Genomic DNA, 23,311 nt, shown 5'->3' on the forward strand with positions numbered 1-23,311 from the left:
CACACACACACACACACACACACACACACACACACACACACACACACATACATACTGATGAAAATTTATATGAGTGTGTGCGACTCTGTATGACTATCTGTGTGTGTTGGGGGGGAATCACACATGTATTTAGTTGTACACTTCTGTTAGACAAACCATCCTTGTTTATGTTTTTTAGTGTATGAAGCATATGCTACACTAGTGCAGAATGACTAACATACAGGAATATTTCTTACATGAAGCTTATTACTTATTTCTCCATACTAGATGGCATTTGGATATCATTATGGACTGACTCTCGGAGTGTGATGTCACTGTGTAACTATCTTTGAAGGCCATGGTGGCATTTCCCATAGTTAGAACAACCCACACTTACACATTTGAACACCTACGGAGAAGCTGTTTTCTAGTAAAAGTGGAGGTGGGTTACAGGAATAAGGCATGTTTATGGAACTGTGTGTGTGTGTGTGAGACATATATATATATATATATATATATATATATATATATATATATATATATATATATATATATATATATATATATATATATATATATATATATATATATTTATAGGAGCGCTACAGAATCCTGAAAGCCCAAAATCCTGAGACCAAAATCCTGAAAGTTGAAAATCCTGAAAATACACAGGATACCAACACTTACTATATTCCACTACAAGTACATACAGAAACATATTACCCTTCAACTATATGCAGGAGGGCAAGCCCCCCTGCACCCCTCATGTGGAGGGCTGTGCCCCCCACACCCCCTGCTACTTAAGTATATTATCTCCGAGACTGCACTTCGATACACTACGTGTAAATCTTGGTGTTGATCTATTTAATTGGCTAATGGCTTTTTGTTGCATAGGGATGTTGTTTAACTGCATTCGCAATATTATCTGTCCACTGCTGATCATTTGCATACATTCTGTGCTCTATAGGTAAACCTTATCTGCTCTAATGTAAGTCATATTGAGACCTTTTGTGGTTCGTTGTGAGGGAAATTTGAGCCTTTTATATGCAATTTCCAGGGTATTAGCTTTACATAATGTTGATGAATGCCACTGATGGCAATGACAAAATAGCAAACTAATAGGCAGGGATTACATGCTGGGAGGGTTGGAGAAATAGACTGCTAAGCAAATGTTGTGGTACCAATTTATAGAGTCAGTCGGCTTAATTAAGGCTTGAAGGTTATTCGTTTGAGGAGCTGCCCACTTTGATGGAGACAGGTTTTCTAGCTAAAAAAATCACACCTAACTTGGACTAATGCTTTTTGTTCCATGTCATTATTGTTTCCTAGGAATGAGGCCGCTGTCTAATACTCCGTGCATTCCCCTGATTTATTTCCTCTGTTCCAACTGATACGTCACTTGAGAAGGGGGATGCAGCCTCACTGCACTTAGGATTTCAGGGATAATAACTCTTGCTGCAATTTCTCTGAATCATTGACTAAATTCTTTGTCATCTGTTGATAAACCTTTACCCCAAATAATCTGGTGTCATGATGGGTATGTAAGGGGATGACCACAGAACTGAAATTGTTAAGGAATGGAGAGGTTATATAACTGAACACATTTAGAATAACATTGCGTATATCCTCGTATTCCTGCTGCTTATGTCCTTCAGTTTTATCCACAGTGGTTCAGCTTAGCTACTGCGACTGTTTACAAATCTCTTGTTTTTCATACTGTTTTTAATAACAGAAATGATCTCTACATAGAGACAGTCAGTAACAATATACATAGACATAAATATCTAGGATATTTACCATGTATGTTTGTCGTCTTTCACCTCTTTAATGGGAATATAACCATGCAGTTAAACATGCAGCTGAATTTTTTCCAGCATAATTGGTCAAAAACATGAAGTAGAAATAATTGTATTTGGTGGTAAACTAAGTATACACTGAGTTGGTATTAAAATTACTGAATCTCACACTGTACTATAACTTCTGCAGGATTATAACCATTCTTTGGTTGATGGCAGTAATTCATACAATGTGACTTGATATCCAAGGATGCATTCAGACCCTTATAAAGAAATGTGTTAGCAGCTAATTCTAGAAAACTTGAGATTTCATAATTTGAATCTACATTTTTGCAAAATGGATTTCTTCATGAGCCACTGACTTGCCACACAAGCATTTATATCTCTTGTAATATGTGAAGAGAGTAACAATTCTCCTACCATGCACTCAGAAAATGAGAAGCACTTTTCTTCAGCCACTGGCATCATTGCTCAGAATTTGTTGATAGTTTTGCAGACATTGATATTTTAGCAGCAGTATAAAACAATGAAACAGAAGACGGTTTCATGGTTCAATGCCCACCTCATCAAGATATTTCTGCCTGTTAAATGAACAATATTGCAAAACCATATGTTGCAAAAATTTCAGTTAGCAATGAAATCCATTTAAAATTGAGGATGAAACTAAAAATATTTAAGTACCTGAAACTGTTTATATTTTATGTGGGTGTGTTTTATTGGAAACACTAACAGGCATTGTCTGTACTTATAAATGGATTTGAAACTGGTACAAACTTTCAGGAATATTCATGTCTATGATATAAGCCTTAACCAGCTACTGTGCAGAACATGTGCATCTTCTATTAGTCAAGGTGCATAATATATCATTTTATTCATAATGTGTTCTGTTGGGCTATGAATGAAATTAGCACACATACTGACCTTGTCAAAACAATACTTTAAGTTGATTGTTTTATCAGAAGTACATTAAATGCAGCTTGTTAAGAGGTAATGTTCTATTTTAAATGAATGAGGCTGCAGGCATATTGTAAATCGATTTTCTATGCTACCAAATATAAACTTTCAGCGACAGCTTCCTTTATTTGTTTTAGAGCTCTTGTTCACCACCTGTCACAGTGCAAAGGCTGTGGATATCCAGAGAATGTGCTAGAAACAGACAGAGTTGTACAACCATGCTGATTGCTGTATTTGGTTACAGGAAGGCAGAGCAGTGAATAATATTCTACAAAGAGCTCTTTGAAAATTTTAGGTCTTCAGGGAACAAAATCATGTGTATAAAACTGAAGAAAAAGCACTCCAAAATTTCAGACATTTTTGTTTATTTGAAAATGTATAGTTGACTGCACTAGAAGAAAGAACAGACATCAATTTCCTGTTTGCCATTAGGCAATTCATTTGGGTTATTTTTGTAAAAGAAAAAGCAATGAACTCCAAACATTACTTTTTGATATATTTCTCTGAGTAAAAAAATAAATAAAAAAACAAAACAAAACAAAGGCCTAAATCATAACTATGCAGACCATTTCAAAGCCTTGTCTTTCTTCTTAGTACAGGCTATGGGGACAAGTCCAATGGTGTCATAAACACCCATTCAAGAGACCTAAATCTTTTTTGCAAAGTAAGTAAAGCATGTTGAAGGGATAGGTATATATATATATATATATATCACAGGGAAACCACTCCTACGGAACAATCTTCTATTTCTCTCTGGTATAATAGTGGCACAAACATAATGTTAAAAATGCAGTTAGAAATCACAACATGAATGTATTGAAACAGTGAAAATGGTTAAAATCATTTACCTACCGCTTCGGATAAAATGTAAATCAAACATATATATATATATATATATATATATATATATATATATATATATATATATATATATATATATATAAAAGGATTCTGCTGCAGGGAAATCTTGAGCAGGATTTCAAACTAAGAAGTTGGGAAAATAAAGTTCTAGTAGTAACAACTGAGCCTTTAAGATTCTGCCTAGAATAATGCCGAGTGAAACTCACAGGGGAAGTTTAAAAAAAGTAAGAGTTTTGTATAAAAAAGAAGTCTGTCACCATACATGCTCATTTAATAAAATAAAACATTCACAATGCTGTACAAGAAATAAAAATAAAATACAATAAAATAAAACATAATAGAAGTTGTGTGGCAATTGCTAGAACAACATTCTGTAATATAGTTGTGACTCTTGTGCAGTTTCATCTCTGACATGCATCAGCCAGACTTCATCATTTCTATGACAAGCAAGAAAGAGTCAGAAATATTTAACCCTAGCTGAAAAACAACACTGCCACTTCTTTTAATTATAGCTTAGATGGGAAATGTGTATGCTCTCCCAGGATACTGTGAACAAAGAATGCGTGTGAATATGTTTGTAAACATCAATCAATAAAGTAATGAAACAGTTAAACTGAGCTTATAGTGGGCAAATGTCTCCAACAGAGTAACACATCTTATTGTGCAGCTTGACAAAACTTCTCACAACATGGGCTTGGTTACATTTAATGAAACCTTATGGCTGCTATATCTTACATCATTTTATTAGAAAAAATAGAGTAACATTAATTTTGGATGAACTTGGGAGACATCATTTGATAAAAAATTACTAATCAGGCAAAGAAATTTCAGGTAGGAATCAAAATAAATGGGTCACATATTTTCTTCATTTTAAACACAAGGCCTATAAAATATAGATCTTATTCCTTATAAACCTATCAGTATCAACCTTTTTAAAAAGCTGGATACAAAAATATATGGCACATTGTTTTCCATCTTTGATGTCTGAGGAGAGTCTGATTATGTGTTTATTTAGCAGAGTTTTACAGCAGAAAATAATTTCTTTAATTTATTTATTCTTTTTAAGTCCAGTTAGACCCACTATGCTAATAGCCTCTTTTCAGGGGAGACCCAATGTGGTATTTATACTACTAGGGGAAATCTGGCCAGGGCATCAGGGAGCTTCTCCTGCTCTTGGTAGTCAGGGAAAGGGTTTGTGTGTTACACATCCTGACTTCCTATTTCCTGTCCAGGCATGGAGGCAGCCAGGAGGAACAAAAATAAACATTGCTAATTTAGCTTTTGTTTAAACTGGAGTAAATGTTGCTGAAAATGTAGTTGAAATGGTAGAATCACTACCAGAAGTTGTCTCTGATGATGTGGGTGCAGAAAAAAACAGTGACACTGGAGGAAAAGGAGATGGTAGCTGAAACAGAGATGGATTCTGAAGAAAACTTTCAGAGGAGATTGAAGGAGAGACAGTTACCTCTGAAAAATGCATAACTACAACCCTGCAATTGGGGAGTGGGGGTTGTGGGATGATTATTTGGAAGAAATGGTAAACCAACGTGAGCCAGAAAATGGAGCAGCAATTACATGGAGTGACATCATGTAAAAAATAGAAGAAGAGAATGTGCCAGAAAAAGTTCAAGAGACAAAAACGTATGCACAAAATGTGGGAGAAGGAGGAAATAAAGAAGAAATAAAAGAAACAGAAAAGAAGTATACAGTACATGCAAGCTGTGGACAGGTATAAGGTTTGGGACTCTGTCATAGCACCTGTGGGTGTCAAAACAAAAGAGGTAAGAGCATTCATTTTAATTAATAAAGAGACTTTTTGTGACTTGATATTTGAGACTGGGCAGGCCATGGAAACTTTTTTGGGTGCATATGAACAAAAGAAAAATATTTATCCATGGTGAGAATATGTCGTGCAAGCTTTTTACAGACAAACAAAATAAAAGAATAACGATCCAGTTTAGAACTGAAGTCGAAGCAAAAGAACTGAAAGCACATTTAACAAAATTTGACATTTGACAAAATAGAAAGGAATATAGGTGACAAAACAGAAAGGAATACAGGTGACAAAATAGAAAGCAATATAGGTGACAAAATAGAAAGGAATGGTACTGACATATTATCAAAACATTGTATTGCACTGATCCATGGAGAGATTAGGAAATGGCTAAGGAAAAAAACATAATGATGAGATATACAAATATACAAAGATGAAATAATGTAATGATTTTTATGGAGATTTTCTTTTAGAAAATTGCCGTTTAAAGCAAATATGTCGTACAAGAAAAAGCAAGATAGAATATGCAATAAATGTGGAGAGTTTGAGACTACTGAGCATGTGCTTTTGAAATGTGAAAGAGTTAATTTGTGGAAACAAATATGTAAACATAATAGGGTGAAACGTGTGTTAAAATTTGAGCAAATAAATATGGATATAATATAATTTGGTTATTATGGTGCATGAAAACAGGAAGAAGTGAGAAAATGGACAGAGTAAAATTTTACGTTTCATGGACTATATGGAACTAGAGACAAAATGAAATCAAATGCAATGAAAATGGACTTTGACAAAGATTCTGGAAAAAATAGTGTTTTGTTGTGATAAAAGAGTTGGTGGAATTTGATAATGTTTGGAGATTTGCAAAAAGAAGTAAGTAATGTAAATATGTAAAACATATGTAATGCATATATCAATAAAAAACCCTACTTGTCATTGCTGTAAGTGGACCCATTTGTGAGGAGCACTTCCTGTTTCTATTCCAGTTGCAGAGGCAGCCTGGAAAATCAGGGAGGCAGATGGAGAGATAAATAAATAATGGAGTGGCGAATAAAATGGAGGAGAAAGCAAATATCGAGACCGGAGAATATATGCAGGATTCTGAGGAACTGCTTCAAAGAAATCTGTTTGATGGAGATGACTCTACAAATGATGGAAGTATAATTACAATCCTCCAGTCAGGAGGGTTCCAGGATAATTTATTTAAAGAAATGGTGGCATAGAAAGAGCCACAAAATGAAGGAGACATTTCAGAGTGGGAAATTATTAAAATACAAAAGGAGGATACAGAGACAATCCTGAAGAATAGTGGTGAAATGGAAAAGAAAACACATGCAGAGAAAGTAAAATGAAGCAAAAGTGGAGTAAGAGAAAAGAAGGCAGAAGAAAATGAAAAATGGAAGCAAGTGGTAAGGATTCAAAGTAAAAAAGACAAAGAAATGGACAGATATGAAGTATGGGAAAATTTAAAAGCTTCTTTGGGTGTAAAAGCACATTGGGTAAGAGTATTTATTCTTATTAACAAAGAGACATTTTGTGACATTATATCTGAGAGTGTTTTTTCAACGGAAAATTTTCTTGCAGAATATAAAAAAGAAAGACTGTAACCCATAGAATCTTTATGCAATAAAAACATTTAACCGGGAGACAAGAAATAAAATTCATGTACAGTTTTGAACAGAGGTAGAGAGACATTTGAAATCATTTTGTAAGGAAGTGCTGGACATTGCAAGAGTTTATGACAAAAGGGCTTTGTGGACTGGTGACTCTGATTGTAATATTGTATTACAAATAGAAACAGAAAAAAGTTTACTTATACCAAGCATGTTAAACGTGGAAAGGAATAGGGGTGTCGTGAAATACTGGAGACAACCCAAAATGTGTTTTTGTGGAAAAGAAGGCTATTTGATAAGTAACTGTGATAAAACAAAATGTTATATTTGCGGACTGGCATGAGGCAAAAAATGTGAACTGAAATGTTAGAAATGTAACAAAATTGGGCATTTATGTGTGGATTGCAAAAATGAAAATAAGAATAACTGAAAAGAAAGAGAAGAAAATGAACAAAGAGAAGACATTTTAGAAGTAATAGCAGCAGAAAAAATTAGATGAGAAAAATAATAAAAAGGACATTGAAGAAGGTTCTAAATAAGTTATGAAGACACAAATTCAGAGGTAGTAAAAGAAAAGCAGAATTCTATTGGTGAAAGGGTAAAGGCAGAAAACCAAAATTTAAAGGGATAAGTACAAAAGAAAAAAGAAAGCAATGGATAAAAAATAATATACATAGCTAAAGAGTGGGGGTTGATATAATGGTTAAGGTGTTTGACTCACAGACACAAGGTACAATGTTCGATTCTCACCTTTGGGAGTGAACTTGGCTAGGATTAGAATGGCCTATTAAAAAAGCTCACATAATAATCAGCTACGAACTTATGAAACCAATTGAAGGGAACTTTTAAATATTACAGTGCCTTCTGTAAATGTGTATAGTATTAATAATATGGTAAAAAGAATAAAGATTCTGGAGTGGTATAGTACATGTGATGTAGGTGTAATTATATTAGAGGATACAAGAGTGTTATCTAATTAAAGACTACAAACAGAGGAATTATGGGGAGGAAAGATAATCCTGAATTTGGGAAATGAGAGATGTTCTGGAATAGCTGTATTCTGTAGAAATACAGCTAAGATATTAGATACAACTTTAGCAAAAATTGGCCAATTAACCATTGCAGATTTAAAATGGAAAGAACAAATATATATAATTACAACATTAAATGCTTATACCAATTGTAAATAAAGATGATGCTTATTTTATCAGATTTTACACTATGTAGTGATAAATATGAAGATTATCTAAACAATCCTGTCTTGGTTTGTGATTTACTGTGTAGTTGTCTGGTAAGAGAAGCTTGGTTTGAATTTATATTTTTACTTAATAAAGGATTTTCGACTGGAAACAGACTGCCTGCCTTGCTTGGATTACTTTTGAGAACTTATTAATGCTGTACAATTATATATTTTCTATTATTACTTTTTGTTTTGTTTTGTTTTGACTTAAGATGAGTTTACGTTCACTACTTCTACTACTATTGTCTGATCTGATTAATATACAGTGATTAACTAGAAATATATGGACTGAAAATCTTCCATACAGAGAAGTTTCTTACACTGTTTTGTTTTTGGACCCACTACACTTTAGTGGGTTGTTTTGAGACTTTGGGGATACCACGGAGATTACTTGTTTCTTGTTTTATGTAATTTATATTTTTTTCTTACCACTGTTTTTTATTGTTTATAGGTCAGAAGGGGGGGTCTATTTCACTTGACCTAAATTTCATTTGACTGACAACTCTTTTGACTAACTCACATTTCACCGACATTGAAGACATAGACTTGTGGGTTTTCCTTCACCTGTGACTTGCTTGTGATAAAAAGAATTATTGTAACTTACAGTGCTGACTGTTAGAATTCCGATAGTTATGTAGAAAGTATTGTTGTAGTGTTTCTAAATGTGAGTTTGTCTCTTTATATTTGTATTGGAAGTATCTAAAGTAATTTGGTGAATATTTTGTGGGTTCCCAGCAGTAGTGGTAGCGTGTGTAGTGTACTGTAAGGCAAGTTAACGGTATATTCCCTTTTCCCCACTGTAGTGCGATCCTGAAGTTAGTATATATAATTGGGAGAGTGGGGGGCAGAGCCCCTCTTCTAGTTTGATTGTATATTGCCCCATTTCTGTTAAGAGGGTAAATAAGTAATTTTTAAGTTCTGGAAAGGGTTAGTTATTGGTCTTCTAATTGTGCTTGTCTATGGTTTAAGATTTACTATGTTGAAATTCAGCATTGTAAGCTGTCGGAGAAATGAGAGTCAGTCAAATGAATTGAAAGTCAAATGAAATTTAGGTCAATTGGGTGTCGGTCAAATGTGTGTCAGTCAAATGAGTTTTAGATCAAGTGAAGTAGATCCCAGAAGGACAGCCTGTAGACAAGAAGATTTACTTTGATTTATATTTTACCTTTAATTCTCAAAGTTTGTTGTTAGAGATAGTTTTAGACAGGCAAACTGTAAGCATCCTAAGTGACCTAGTCAGCTATAAAGTTCCACAGACTGCAGACATAAACAATGCTGTCATGGTTTGTGATTTACTGACTTTTATTGTTAAAAACAGGTGCGACTATGAGCAATGATGATGTAAAGAAATGGCAGCTTTTGTTGACTTTCAGAACTTGTAGAGTCAGAGCAACAACTTTACTATACTTATTTTACTATTTAGTTGTATATTGTTTGTATGATTTTTCTCATAGAAGTTGATTTAAGTTCTCTTGGAATTGATTACTTTTTCTTTTATAAATTTTTATTTGTTTGAAGCTGAATATGGATTCTTTAAATGAATATGCCATTAATGATTTGCTAAAGCATAAATATCTTGTACAGTGTAATAAATGCTATGCATATTTAAAGGTAACAGCAAAAACAGACGATCCAGACCACCAGGATGAAAAAAAAACAGTAATTTAATAAAATGCAGTAGGTTAGCGCTTTCAGGTTTAAAAAACCTTTGTTCTGACTTTTAAAGGTAACACCTGATAACACTGGTGATCTGTGTTCCTCGTGTAAAAAGTTGGATGATTTGCTTACCATCATTAGAAGTAAATCTAGACTTACTGATGATGGTTGCACTTGTGCAATTGGCATGGCTTGGAGAACTGCTGTATCATATATTAATGACTGGACTGATGAACTAAATAATATTAGGTAAAGAAGACATAGAACAGATTTAGGAAAGGAAGTGTCTATTATCTGTAAAGATCACTCAACACTCAAACCCTATGAAACAAGATGATGCCCCTGCCAACTTGGAAATTCTGGATGCAAGTATACAGCTATCTGAGGATTCAGAGTGTTTAGAAGGAAGTAAAAAAAAAGAAAGAAAGAAGGAAGTTCATAATACAAATAACATGGGAGAAAAAGAAACTGATAAATGCCTGTAAAGTAAAAAGAATACATACTAAAAAGGAAATTGCTTTGTTACAAAACACACAGATTACAGGGAGTAATAACATTTTTCTATTAGAAAGCTTTCAGTCTACAGAAAAAGCCAGCATATTTCCAAAAGAGAAGGTAGAACAAATAGGTGAAAAGGAAGAAATCAAAATTGAACTTGGAAGGATTGAAGAACATTACTGTGTGAAAAAAAGAGAAAGACAGATGTTGACAACATGGCTCGAGCTGTGGATGTACAAAGCCAGCTGGATGAGAACTGCATGCTTGCAAACATAATACATAATGAAAGCAGTGCGAATAATAAGACTAATGGTGATAAAGATCATTCCTTCGTAACAACTGAGAGAGCAGATATCACTGAATTAGAAGCTGAATATTCTTCAGCTCTGGTCAGGAAAGATATTCTTATAACTGGAGATTCAATTATTGATGAACTGATACTTACATTTGCAGAGAAGACAATGAACATGGAATAATGTTATGCTTGCCAGGAACAAAAATAGAGAATGTGAGTAAGGCCTTAGAATGCCTTAATGTTAGGTAGTATGGATTTGTTTTAATTCATCTTGGTACAAATTATCTCATCTGCAAGGACTCTCTGACTGTTAGTAGGGAACTCACAGCCCTCTTTGATAGTATAGTTTGTACTGGTGTTCGTAGGTGTGTACTAGACCGATGGCTCTGGAGCCTTTATAAGCCTAGCCCATAGAAGTGCCCTGGCATCATGCCACCATTATTTCCTGGTGCCTTTATCAAGCAGAGCCACTGGAGTGATCCCTGGTGTGAACTTTCTATTTCCCATCCACTCATCAATATTTCTCTTGAAAAGGACCACTGAGGTGCTCTGCTTGACATGTATGGGAAGTCTATTCCAGAGCATGGGCAGTCCCTGGGTTATGAACTTGTCCCTCCAGCATGTTCTGCTGAGCATGGTAATGAGGTTGAGGTCCCTGGAGCATGTGGTGCGGAGGGATTGGGATTTCTTTAGGTGTAACATTTCTAACAGGGCTGGGTCAGACATGGCTTTGTAAGTCAAGCAGAGATCGTCTCTTAAAAGACAATATGAAACAGAGAAAAATTGGAGTTTTTTGAGTCTGTCCATGTAGGGCATGTGTTTAAGGCCTAGGATCCTCTTCGTGAAGTACATTTGTGGCCTTTCCAGCTGTTGCAGGTGTTTAGTGAGGTACATGTCAAATGGGGCATTATACTCAATGATTGGTCTAATGAGGGAAGAGCAGAGAGAGATGATGACCTCTTTCTTCCTGGATGCAAAACCCTTGGTAATGAGATATGCCACATAGAAGGACTTTCTGATCACAGTGGCAATATGGTGGCCGAAGGAGAGGCTGCTGTCAACTTGTGTCCCCAGATCTCATAACGCCTTCAGTGTTCAGTGGGCTACCATCAATGTGGTAATTAGTAGGAACTGAGTTTCTCCCAAAGGGAATGATGATGCATTTTTTGGCATTAAGCTTAAGGCCATGGTTTTGACACCAGTCGTTGATCTCAGTGAGGCCTTTCTGTAAGATGTCTACATCACTTGGGGAGTTAATAATGGCTCCCAGCTTTCAATTATCAGTGAACTTAGTCAGCCAGAGTCCCTCTGTGTTGGCCTAGACTTCTGAGAAGTAAATGTCAAACAGGAGAGGACCCAGGACCAATCCTTGTGGGACTTCACTTATGATTGGTTGACAATCTGACTTGAAGTCTGCTACTTTTATACTGTGGTTCTATTTGTGAGCCAGTTTGCAACCCTCCTAGTGATATAGGGGTTGATGCCTAGTTTGGTGAGTCTATCAATAAATCCTGAGTGGGGAATGGTATCAAAGGCCTTGGCTAGATCAAGGTAGGCTGTATGAACTGCCTTGCCCTTATCCACAGCTCTGGTGACTGACTCAAAGAATTCAACCAGGTTGAGCAGGCATGATCTACCCTTCACAAAACCAGATTGCATGGGATCCAGAGTTTGGAGATTCCCTATATCCTTGTTAATTAGGTCCAAGATGATGCGCACCATAGCCTTACATATCAGACTTGTCAGGTTAATGGGGCAATAACTCCCAGGGTCTGTAGTTGCTCCTCCTTATGGAGAGGGATGACTGTAGCAGTGCACCATCATGTAGGGACAAAGCCTGAGGTGAGGCTGTGATTGAACAGTACACACAAGTGTGGTGCCAATTCACTTTTTAGTTCATGTAGAACACAGCCAGGGATATTGTAGGGTCCCATTGAAGCTGTATTCTTAGTCTTGGATGATGCAGCTTTAACCTGTGCTGCAGTAATGCTAGGTGCCTGGCATTCTTCTGGTATTGCGATTGGTCCTTTCGGGGAGTGAGAGGGGTAAAGTTGGCACTGAATCTGTCAGACAGTATGTTGGCAATATCTGTTGGCTCAGTATAGGAGGTACCGTTGTGCAGTAACTCAGAGCAAATCTGGGTATTGCTATGGAGATTCTTGATATAACTGTAGAAGACTTTGTGGTTGTTTTAGTGTCTGCTGAAATTCTGCCTTCATAGCTAGTGTTAGAGGTTTTGATGAGGGATCTCAACTTTTTGTTGAGGCTAAAAAGGGAGTTTTTCCAGTCTTGGAATTTCACCTTTTTATGCAACAGTTTCTTCTTTCTGTTGTAGAGTTTGTTGATGGCAGCATATTGGCTTCCTTTTTTGGAGGAGAGCATCTTGGTTCTGTTGGTTATAGTTAGTTCCATATATGTATGTACGTGTTCATACAGTGCATTGGTGTATGATTCAGTGGTCATGAATGTATTTTCCATTTGCATGGGTGCCGTGAAGTTAGTCACCTCTGTTTTTTGGAGCCCAAAGTCAGCTTTGGAGAAGTTTGTCATGGTGGTTACCTTGCCTGGTGGTGTTGGTGAGATGTGGATTTCTATAGTAATTAGTTTGTGGTTGGACCTAACCAGGGAGGAATTGACTATTGGTGTTGAGCAACAGTTGCCCATGTTAGTAATAACCAGGTCAAGGATGTTGCTTCCTCTAGTGGGGGTAATAATGAGCTGGTCCAGTACATTGAATTAATGAATTCCAGGAAGCGTTGGGCAAGTGTACTGGTGCATGAGTAGTTTTCCCAGTTGATGGAGGGTTAGTTGAAGTCACCCAGTATGAGAGTGTTGGGTTGGACCCTAATAGTTTCCAGGATGCTTAGGAATGTGGAATGAGAGTCTTGGGACATGGTTGGGGACCAATAGCAGGCTGCCACCTGAATCGCCGTCTTACCGACTGTTAGTTGTACTTGAAGTATCTCCGATCCGTTATGCAGGGCTACTAGTCTGGAGGGGTGCATATCCTTTATGAATATGGAGATGCCACCACCTTTGGAACTTTGGTCCATTTTCTGGGGCCGAAGGGTGTGGAATGAGTTATAGCCGGGTAGTGCAGGGGTGCTTTCTGCTGTTTTAAACTAGGTCTCCGTTACAGCACAAATGTCGATGTTTTCCATTTTGAGGAGTGCTTTGAGCGAGTGCATATTGAGATTTAGATGTCTAGCATTGAGCAGCATGACCCTCAGATTGCATTTATTTATAGCTGTTACGGTGGTAATTCGGTCTTTAGAACACTGCCTAAGAAAGGTACTATAAGGTTGGCAAGAGCCTTAGCCGGTATCCGGAAACCAAGGGGCAACAGATGCAGGCCATCTCTGGCAAAGCATCGAGGTCTGTCAATCATGTCATCCCAAGCAGACAGATACTGGATCCCCTTAGAATGACACCAGAAACTTAGCCAATTGTTGAAGTTAATAATTTTCTGCTTGTACTGCAGTATCATTCTGGGCAATGGTAGGATGCTGCTCAGGGCTAGGGTCATAACTGCCTGGGCCATATAATCCGAGAGCTCTTCCATGTCTCTTTTCATGTAGTCCAGGGAGGTACATCTCAGGTCATTCACACCCACATGGACAATGACAGAGTCATACTTGTACTTGTTATGGAGTGACCTAAGTGCGTGTGTTATGTGTCGGATCTTGGCACCCGACAGACAGCTAACTGTTACTTTCTCCTTATTCAACCTAGTGAGTGGGACATCAGTGTGCCTCACTATCAAGTCACCTATGATTAGTGTATTGGGCAAGTTGTTTTTCCTTAGGGGCTTAGGTTGAGGGGCACACTGTGTAGGTGAGCTATGTGTCTTGTGATTTGTGCTGTGTTGTGGTGATTGAGTGCTTTTCTGATTTGGAGGTCTCTGCTGTTTGGGTGGATTTCTATTGAGAGCCTCCACAAAGGTGGGTGTGTGGTTTGTGTTTTTATTTGAGAGCTGTGATGGTGGGTGTTCTGGAGGGCTATGTGTTTCATGTGGTGTGGTGCAGGTGTTGACCTTGTCCTCTTGACCAGCTATTCTGGTCTTGGCTGGAGTGTGCATGTCTTACAGTTTAGATATATAAGTGCATCTCTCACAAGTCTGAGTGTTGAGAGGTAAGAGGAGAGGATTATCTGTGTACATTAGGCAGTTGCTATACTGCCTCAGAACGCCCAACTTCACCAGGTTAATAGGAGCAAGCACAGCAAACTGACCTTTAGACATGCCAGGAGTGATGGTCATTATTAATAAGTGCTGGAGCTGTTTCCTTATGGGACGTTTAGTGCTGTTAGCACTTATGTGTGCTACAATAATTGTTACAAGAAACCAGATGAATTGCTAGGAGAGAGAAGAGGACTAGCAAGATCTAAGGGAAAATTGAAGAGCAGACTTTTTGGCACCGGTAGTAGTTTAACCTAGCTTAGTGGCACTGCATGACATGCAAACCCATGCAAACAAGGGCTTTTAAAGAAGAAAGTTGAAAGGGAGCTAGAAACCACTTCTCTTGAGGTAGACAGTCTACCTAGTGCTTACCACTCCCACTGGTAAGCTGAGAGGCTTCCTTCTAACACAGAAAGGTCTGGGGAACTCAGAAACTACAATACAGTCCTGAATACAGCAAATCTATATCTGGACTACTCTAGTAACAGGAAAGGTTGGAAAACAAGCTGGAACATTTTTTTTAATTATAACAGTAGCAAATGAGCAAACTATTTAAACAATTTAACCAATTAACCAGTAGAAAAGCTAAAAACTGAGCCCCATTTCAGCAGTCTTCAGACAAGTTCTAACTGCACGCTCCTGGCACTAGGGTGCAGGGGAACCTTCTCCAAAAAAAGATGGCCTGGATTAGTGCTCAAGTTATACAAACAAAGCTAGATTCAGCAGGTCTGAATTTAGTTTAGTTTATGGTACAGCAAACAAGGCGCACCAATTTCAGAAAGAAACAGTTCAAATAAGCAGGCACAATAAGTCTTTAACCAGAAATTCCCAGCTCAGAAGGGCAGAATATACCCTCTCCTCCCACAAGAGTGCAAACCACAAACCTTCTTAATGTAAAATAACTGGCCTGAAGCCCAAGTGCTTAAACCAGAAGTAAGATGCTTTTAGAATAACAGACACTAAGCCTTAAATCTGCAACTCCCAGCTTAGAAGGATGTAAGCTACCTGTCCTGCCACAACAGTGCAGACCACAAACCTTCTTAATGTAAAACAACTGGCCTGAAGCCCAAGTGCTTAAACCAAAAGGCTTAAAATAACAGTTACAATTTAATCAGGCTACTACCAGGCCGTAATAAATGCAGCAGAATAAATGCAATTGTGTACTTTTAAGAACTGCAATCAAAAGCAAAATAAAGTAATAAAGTAGGAAGAAACACAAATACAGTAAAAGCAGATGAATAAAATGCAATTTTTTCACATCATAATACAAATTTACAAGTGTTAGGACATGTTTTTCACTAACCACATATAGAAAGGAGAGTCAGGGCACCGTGAATGAAAATTATTTTTTTGGTAAATAACTACATGAAAAAATGTCCCATTTTAAAACATGGAAATGTGTAGAACATCTGAGCCTAATTTTGGGAACACATGTTCAGATAGGATGGTGTGCATTTGTCAAGATCAGAGAAGATAATTTTTGCAGCAGATATTTTGCAATATTTGAGAAACGCAAGGCAGGATTTTTTTCCAGGTTGAAAACTTAAGAGATCACAGATAGCAAGATTATTATTAAGCAGATTAGTAGAGGAAGATGCATTTCTGATGTTGTTAATGCTAGGACCCTTAATAATAAAGCTTTTTATTGGAAAATTCAGTATGTTACCACAAGATTGACATTGTTATTGTTTGTGAAACATGGTTAAAGAACAATGACTGGAAACCAGTTCTGTTAGGGTATAAATGTTTTTACTGTAACAGACATTGTAACAAAAAATCAGGTGGAGGTGTTATGATAGGGAATAAAGATAGTTATGAGACCGGTGATTATTACATGTTCAGTGATAAAACAAATACTACATATTGTATAACTGACAATAAAGGCAATCCTGAAAAATATAACAATTGTCGGAGTGTATAGACCACCAAAGTCAAGTGCTGATGACCTAGAGGAATTCAAACATTTCTTGCATGAAACACAGAAGGGAAGAATAATACTGGCTGGGGACTTAAATTTACCAGAAACAGACTAGAATAATATTAATTCAGTATTAATAAGGAAATTATTCAAAATGTATGTTCAGGAACAATTGTTTCAGATTGTGAAAAAAAAACTATCAGGGAAAGGAATCTACTAGACATTGTATTCCTAAATAAATTACTGTTACTTCATGTCAAGTTTTACCACCATTGATGTGCAGTGATTGTGGGGTTATAAAGGTTAATTTGGTGCTAGATAATTCTGCCAAACTGAAATCTAAACCAATGCACAGAAGATTAATTACAGATTATATGGAAGCAAAACAGTCGCTATGTAAAACTAATTGGAGTGATGCGTTCAGTGGAAAAAACTGCAGAAGGAAATGTGGAAATTTTTGAAAGAAAAATTGTTTGAGTACAAAAAAAAAATCGTTAACTTCAGGATGTAGGCATGCAAGAGCACAGGGATAGATTTTCATAAAAACAAGCTACCTGATTAAGGTGGGAGACAGAAAGTATAAGCAATGGAAATAGGTCAAACTACAGCTTAGAAAACTGAAATAAAAAGTTGGATAAGCAGATTAAGCATAGTGTGAAACAAAATTAAGAAATATTTAAAGTAGATTTATATAAAGATATCGAACATAATAAGAAACCATTGTATAGATACATAAGATGTCGAAGGAGTAAAGACATACATATGGATGAACTGTGTGTAGATTCTAAAATTCTCAGATGGAACAGATTATATATATGTTTACAAAATATTATGCAAAACAGTTTGGCTTCACAAAGGGGGTGGTCATTTTTTTTTCTAGTGATACCCAGGTAACTTCAGATATTGGAATCAAAATAGATTATATTGAAAACGAATTTTGAAAACTGGATCCAAACAAAGCACTGGGAGGAGATGGGATTAGTAATAATGGCCTGAGAACACTTCAGCAAAAACTTCTAGTACCATTATATCTATTATTTACTAGGTTGTATAAATATAGGGAGATTCCTCAAGATTAGAGACATGCACTTATTAAACCTGTCTTTAAGGGAAAGTGGAGTAGGACAAATCCAGTCTCCTTTCATGTTGTGGAAAAATAATGGAAAAGGTAATACTGGATAAGTTATTGACAGAATTGGATAGGTTGGGACTTGAAACCATATATCAGCATGCACATGCTGAAACTAGATCTATTACCAGCTGTAACATGATTTCCTATAACAATATAATAATAGCTATGAATGAAAAATTGTGCTGTGATATAATTTATATAGCTTTAACTTCAGCATTTGACAAGGTCATACACAAAACACTGATCAATAAATTAGAACAACTAGGTATTGATTTACTCTTGATAAGATGGATAGCTGCATGGCTTACAAATAGGACACAAGTATCATAGAGCATTTGTACATGTGAAATCCTTGGTTATAGTCAGGGTGTCCTATAGGGCTCTGTCCTAGGCTATTACCTGTTTAGACTTTATCTTTCAGACCTATCTTTTTTATCTGAGGTCTTCTACAGTCTGTATGGGTAAAATGACTACATGTGTTACAGATAGGGCATGTCTACAAAAAAAGTTGACTAAATTGACCATTTAGGCACAGGAGAATAATATGCTGATAAATACATCAAAAACTAAGCATATGAAATTTGGGAGGCATAAATTGAAAGTTGGATATTTAGTACAGCACACAGTGATTGAAACTGTAGATTTCTTTAAGGACCTGGCCATGTGGGTAGATACATATTTGATTTTTTTCTAATCATATCAAACAATTGGTTGATGAAATGGAACAACAATATGGACACCTTTTAAGGAAACAAGCAAGAGTAAACTTGAAAGAGTACAGTGGAAATATATCAAGGGCATCCATGGTTGTGAAAATTTAAGTTACTATGAAAAGCTAAAATATCTGAACTTGTACAGTGTCTGTTATAGATAATTAAGTGGAGATCTTATCCGGATATATAGAGCATTTAGAGACCACTACCTCTGGGAATGTCTGGTGTTATCAAAAAGTAGTAGAGAATCATCAGACAACCTATGTAGAAGATTCTGTAGGAATGAGAAGTGTATTAATTAGTTCTCTGAGAGAGCAGCTGATGCATAGAACAGACTAACAAATTATATTAAAGCAAGCACTAGTTTAAATATTTTTATGAACAGTCTGGACAATAAATATGGGAACAACTGTTTCAGTATATTGGAAGGCTAGAAGGCCATTAATGTTCATGCTTGAAATATTTGTATGCATGCAATATTATAATAACATGTAACTTTGTGATTCAAGAGACAAGCATGCAAAGAAAGAAAATGATATAAAAATGTTAGAAGTTATAAGATGTGGCAAGTTAGAACTTTGGGACAAAAATTCATGGACTTACAAAAGGAGTACATATAGAACTGAAATAGATTATTTTATAGTATCAGAAAGTTCAGTTATACAAGAGGAGAACATTGAAACTGGAGTTTTTGATCATTTTGCAAAATAGCTAGAGATAAGGGAAACAGGGAATGTACAAAAACAGGCAAAATAATACAAAGGATAAATGAAAAAGCATGGAATGAAGAAAGAAAGAGATGAGTAATACAGTTATTGAAAGATAATATTATTATGAGAGCATTTATAAAAGGGTATTTGAACAGTGGATGATATTTAAAGAAAAATACAAAAAACATTTTTACAGTGGCAATATGATGTAAGAAAAGAAGAAAAAGAAAATTTAAAAGAAAATATAATGATGCATTGAAAGATTTAGAACATGATAGAAAGTGTTTTGACAAAGAAAAATAATTCTATGAAAGAAATCAAGAAAAATACAAGAACTGTTATATAACCAAATATATTTTTACAAGGGAAATGAGAATTATATAGTTACTTAAGCAGATTAGTAAAGGAAGATGGTACTGTAATGAGAGAAATAAATGTACAAGGAGAAATAGAAAGAACCTCTGAAAAAGATTATGAATAGTATAATACAATATGTACAAGAAATGTTTAAAGAAAAAAGAACATAGTGAATAAAGCATGGAAATTAAAACAGTTAACAGAAAAAGAGAATAGAGTTGGAAAGGAGATTTCTTTAAATTAGCTAGATAAAGTATTAGGACAAGTAATTGTACATTCAGCTGCAGGACCAGATGGCATATGGTATGAAATGTACACAAATTTAAGGGATTGGCCTAAAAATATTTTTTTAAAGATTTTGAAAGAATGGTTAAATTAAGGTTTTATATCTAAAAAATTATGCAGTGGTATACTTAAATATACATGGAAGAAGGAAGATAGAAGACAATTAAAAAAACTGGAGACTGTTGGTATTTAATAATATTGATTATAAGATATTTATGAAAATAATACAAAAGAGAATTGAAACTAAAATGGAAAATATTATAGAAGATAGTATGTATAGTATAAAGGGTAAGGGTTTTCAAGAATCATTAATGATAATTAGATGAAGATATATATAGTAAAAAGGGGAAGGGTTGTCAATAATCATTAATGATAGAGGAAGATAGTATAAATAGTATAAAGGGTAAGGGTTGTCAAGAATAATTAATGATAGTTAGAGGGAGATAGTATATATAGTATAAAGGATAAGGGTTGTCAAGAATCATTAAGGATAGTTAGAGGAAGATAGTATATATAGTATAAAGCGTAAGGTTGTCAAAAATCATTAATGATAGTCAGAGAAGTTAGTATATATAGTATAAAAGGGGAAGGGTTGTCAAGAATCATTAATGATAGTTAGAGGAAGATAGTATATATAGTATAAAGGGTAAGGGTTGTCAAGAATCATTAATGATAGTTAGAGGAGGATAGTATATATAGTATAAAGGGTAAGGGTTGTCAAGAATCATTAAGGATAGTTAGAGGAAGATAGTATATATAGTATAAAGGGTAGGGTTGTCAAGAATCATTAATGATAGAGAATGAAGTATATATAGTATAAAAGGGGAAGGGTTGTCAAGAATCATTAATGATAGTTAGAGGAAGATAGTATATATAGTATAAAGGGGAAGGGTTGTCAAGAATTATTAATGATAGAGGAAGACAGTATATATAGTATAAAGGGTACGGATTGTCAACAATCATTAATGATAGTTAAAGATAGTATATATAGTACAAAGGGTAAGAGTTGTCAAGAATAATTAATGATAGTTAGACGAAGATAGAATATATAGTATAAAGGGTAGGGTTGTCAAGAATCATTAATGATAGTTAGAGAAGGTAGTATATATAGTATAAAAGGGGAAGGGTTGTCAAGAATCATTAATGATATAGGAAGATAGTATATATAGTATAAAGGGTAAGGGTTGTCAAGAATCATTAAGGATAGTTAGAGGAAGATAGTATATATAGTATAAAGGGTAAGGGTTGTCAAGGATCATTAATGATAGTTATAGGAAGATAGTATATATAGTATAAAGGGTAAGGGTTGTCAAGAATCATTAATGATAGTTAGAGGAAGATAGTATATATAGTATAAAGGGTAGCAGTTTCAAGAATCATTAATGATAGTTTGAGGAAGATAGTATATATAGTATAAAGGGGAAGGGTTGTCAAGAATCATTAATGATAGTTAGAGGAAGATAGTATATATAGTATAAAGGGTAAGGGTTGTCAAGAATCATTAATGATAATTAGATGAAGATATATATGGTAAAAATGGGAAGGGTTGTCAAGAATCATTAATGATAGAGGAATATAGTATATATAGCAAAAAAGGGAAGGGTTGTCAATAGTCATTAATGATAAATAGAGGAAGATAGTATATATAGTATAAAGGGTAAGGGTTGTCAAGAATCATTAATGATAGTTAGAAGAAGATAGCATATATATATATATATATATATATATATATATATATATATATATATATATATATAGTATAAAGGGTAAGGGTTGTCAAGAATCATTAAGGATAGTTAGAGGAAGACAGTATATATAGTATAATGGGTAGGGTTGTCAAGAATCATTAATGATAGTTAGATAAGATAGTATATATAGTATAAAAGGGGAAGGGTTGTCAAGAATCATTAATGATAGTTAGAGGAAGATAGTATATATAGTATAAAGGGTAAGGGTTGTCACGAATCATTACTGATAGAAGAAGACAGTATATATAGTATAAAGGGGAAGGGTTTTCAAGAATCATTAATGATAGAGAAAGATAGTATATATAGTATAAAGGGTAGCATTGTCAAGAATCATTAATGATAGTTCGAGGAAGATAGTATATATAGTATAAAGGATAGCATTGTCAAGAATCATTAATGATAGAGGAAGATAGTATATATAGTATAAAGAGTAAGGGTTGTCAAGAATCATTAATGATAGAGGAAGATAGTGTATATAGTATAACGGGGAAGCATTGTCAAGAATCATTAATGATAGAGGAAGATAGTATATATAGTATAAAGGGTAAGGGTTGTCAAGAATCATTAATGATAGTTAGAGGAAGATAGTATATATAGTATAAGGGGAAGGGTTGTCAAGGATCATTAATGATAGTTAGAGGAAGATAGTATATATAGTATAAGGGGAAGGGTTGTCAAGGATCATTAAGGATAGTTAGAGGAAGATAGTATATATATATATATATATATATATATATATATATATATATATATATATATATATATATATATATATTATAAAGTGTAAACTTTGTCAAGAATCATTAATGATAGTTAGAGGAAGATAGTATATATAGTATAAACGGTAAGGGTTGTCAAGAATCATTAATGATAGTTAGAGGAATATAGTATATATAGTATAAAGGATAGCATTGTCAAGAATCATTAATGATAGATAGAGGAAGATAGTATATATAGTATAATAGGGAAGGGTTGTCAAGAATCATTAATGATTGTTAGAGGAATATAGTATATATAGTATAAACAGCAAGGGTTGTCAAGAATCATTAATGATAGTTAGAGGAAGTTAGTATATATAGTATAAAGGGGAAGGGTTGTCAAGAATCATTAAAGATAGAAGAAGTTAGTATATATAGTATAAAGGGTAAGGGCTGCAAGAATCATTAATGATAGAGGAATATAGTATTTATATTATAAAGGGGAAGGGTTGTCAAGAATCATTAATAATACTTAGAGGAAGATAGTATATATAGTGTAAAGGGGAAGGGTTGTCAAGAATCATTAATGATAGTTATAGGAAGATAGTATATATAGTATAAACAGCAAGGGTTGTCAAGAATCATTAATGATAGTTAGAGGAAGATAGTATATATAGAATAAGGGTAAGGGTTGTCAAGAATCAATAATGATAGTTAGAGGAAGATAGTATATATAGTATAAGGGGAAGGGTTGTCAAGGATCATTAAGAATAGTTAGAGGAAGATAGTATATATAGTATAAAGGGTAAGGGTTGTCAAGAATCATTAATGATAGTTAGAGGAAGATAGTATATATAGTATAAGGGGAAGGGTTGTCAAGAATCATTAATGATTGTTAGAGGAAGAT

The sequence above is a fragment of the Protopterus annectens genome, chromosome 14.part0, assembly GCF_019279795.1.
Source record: "Protopterus annectens isolate FY-2018-M chromosome 14.part0, PAN1.0, whole genome shotgun sequence".
NCBI lineage: Eukaryota > Metazoa > Chordata > Ceratodontiformes > Protopteridae > Protopterus > Protopterus annectens.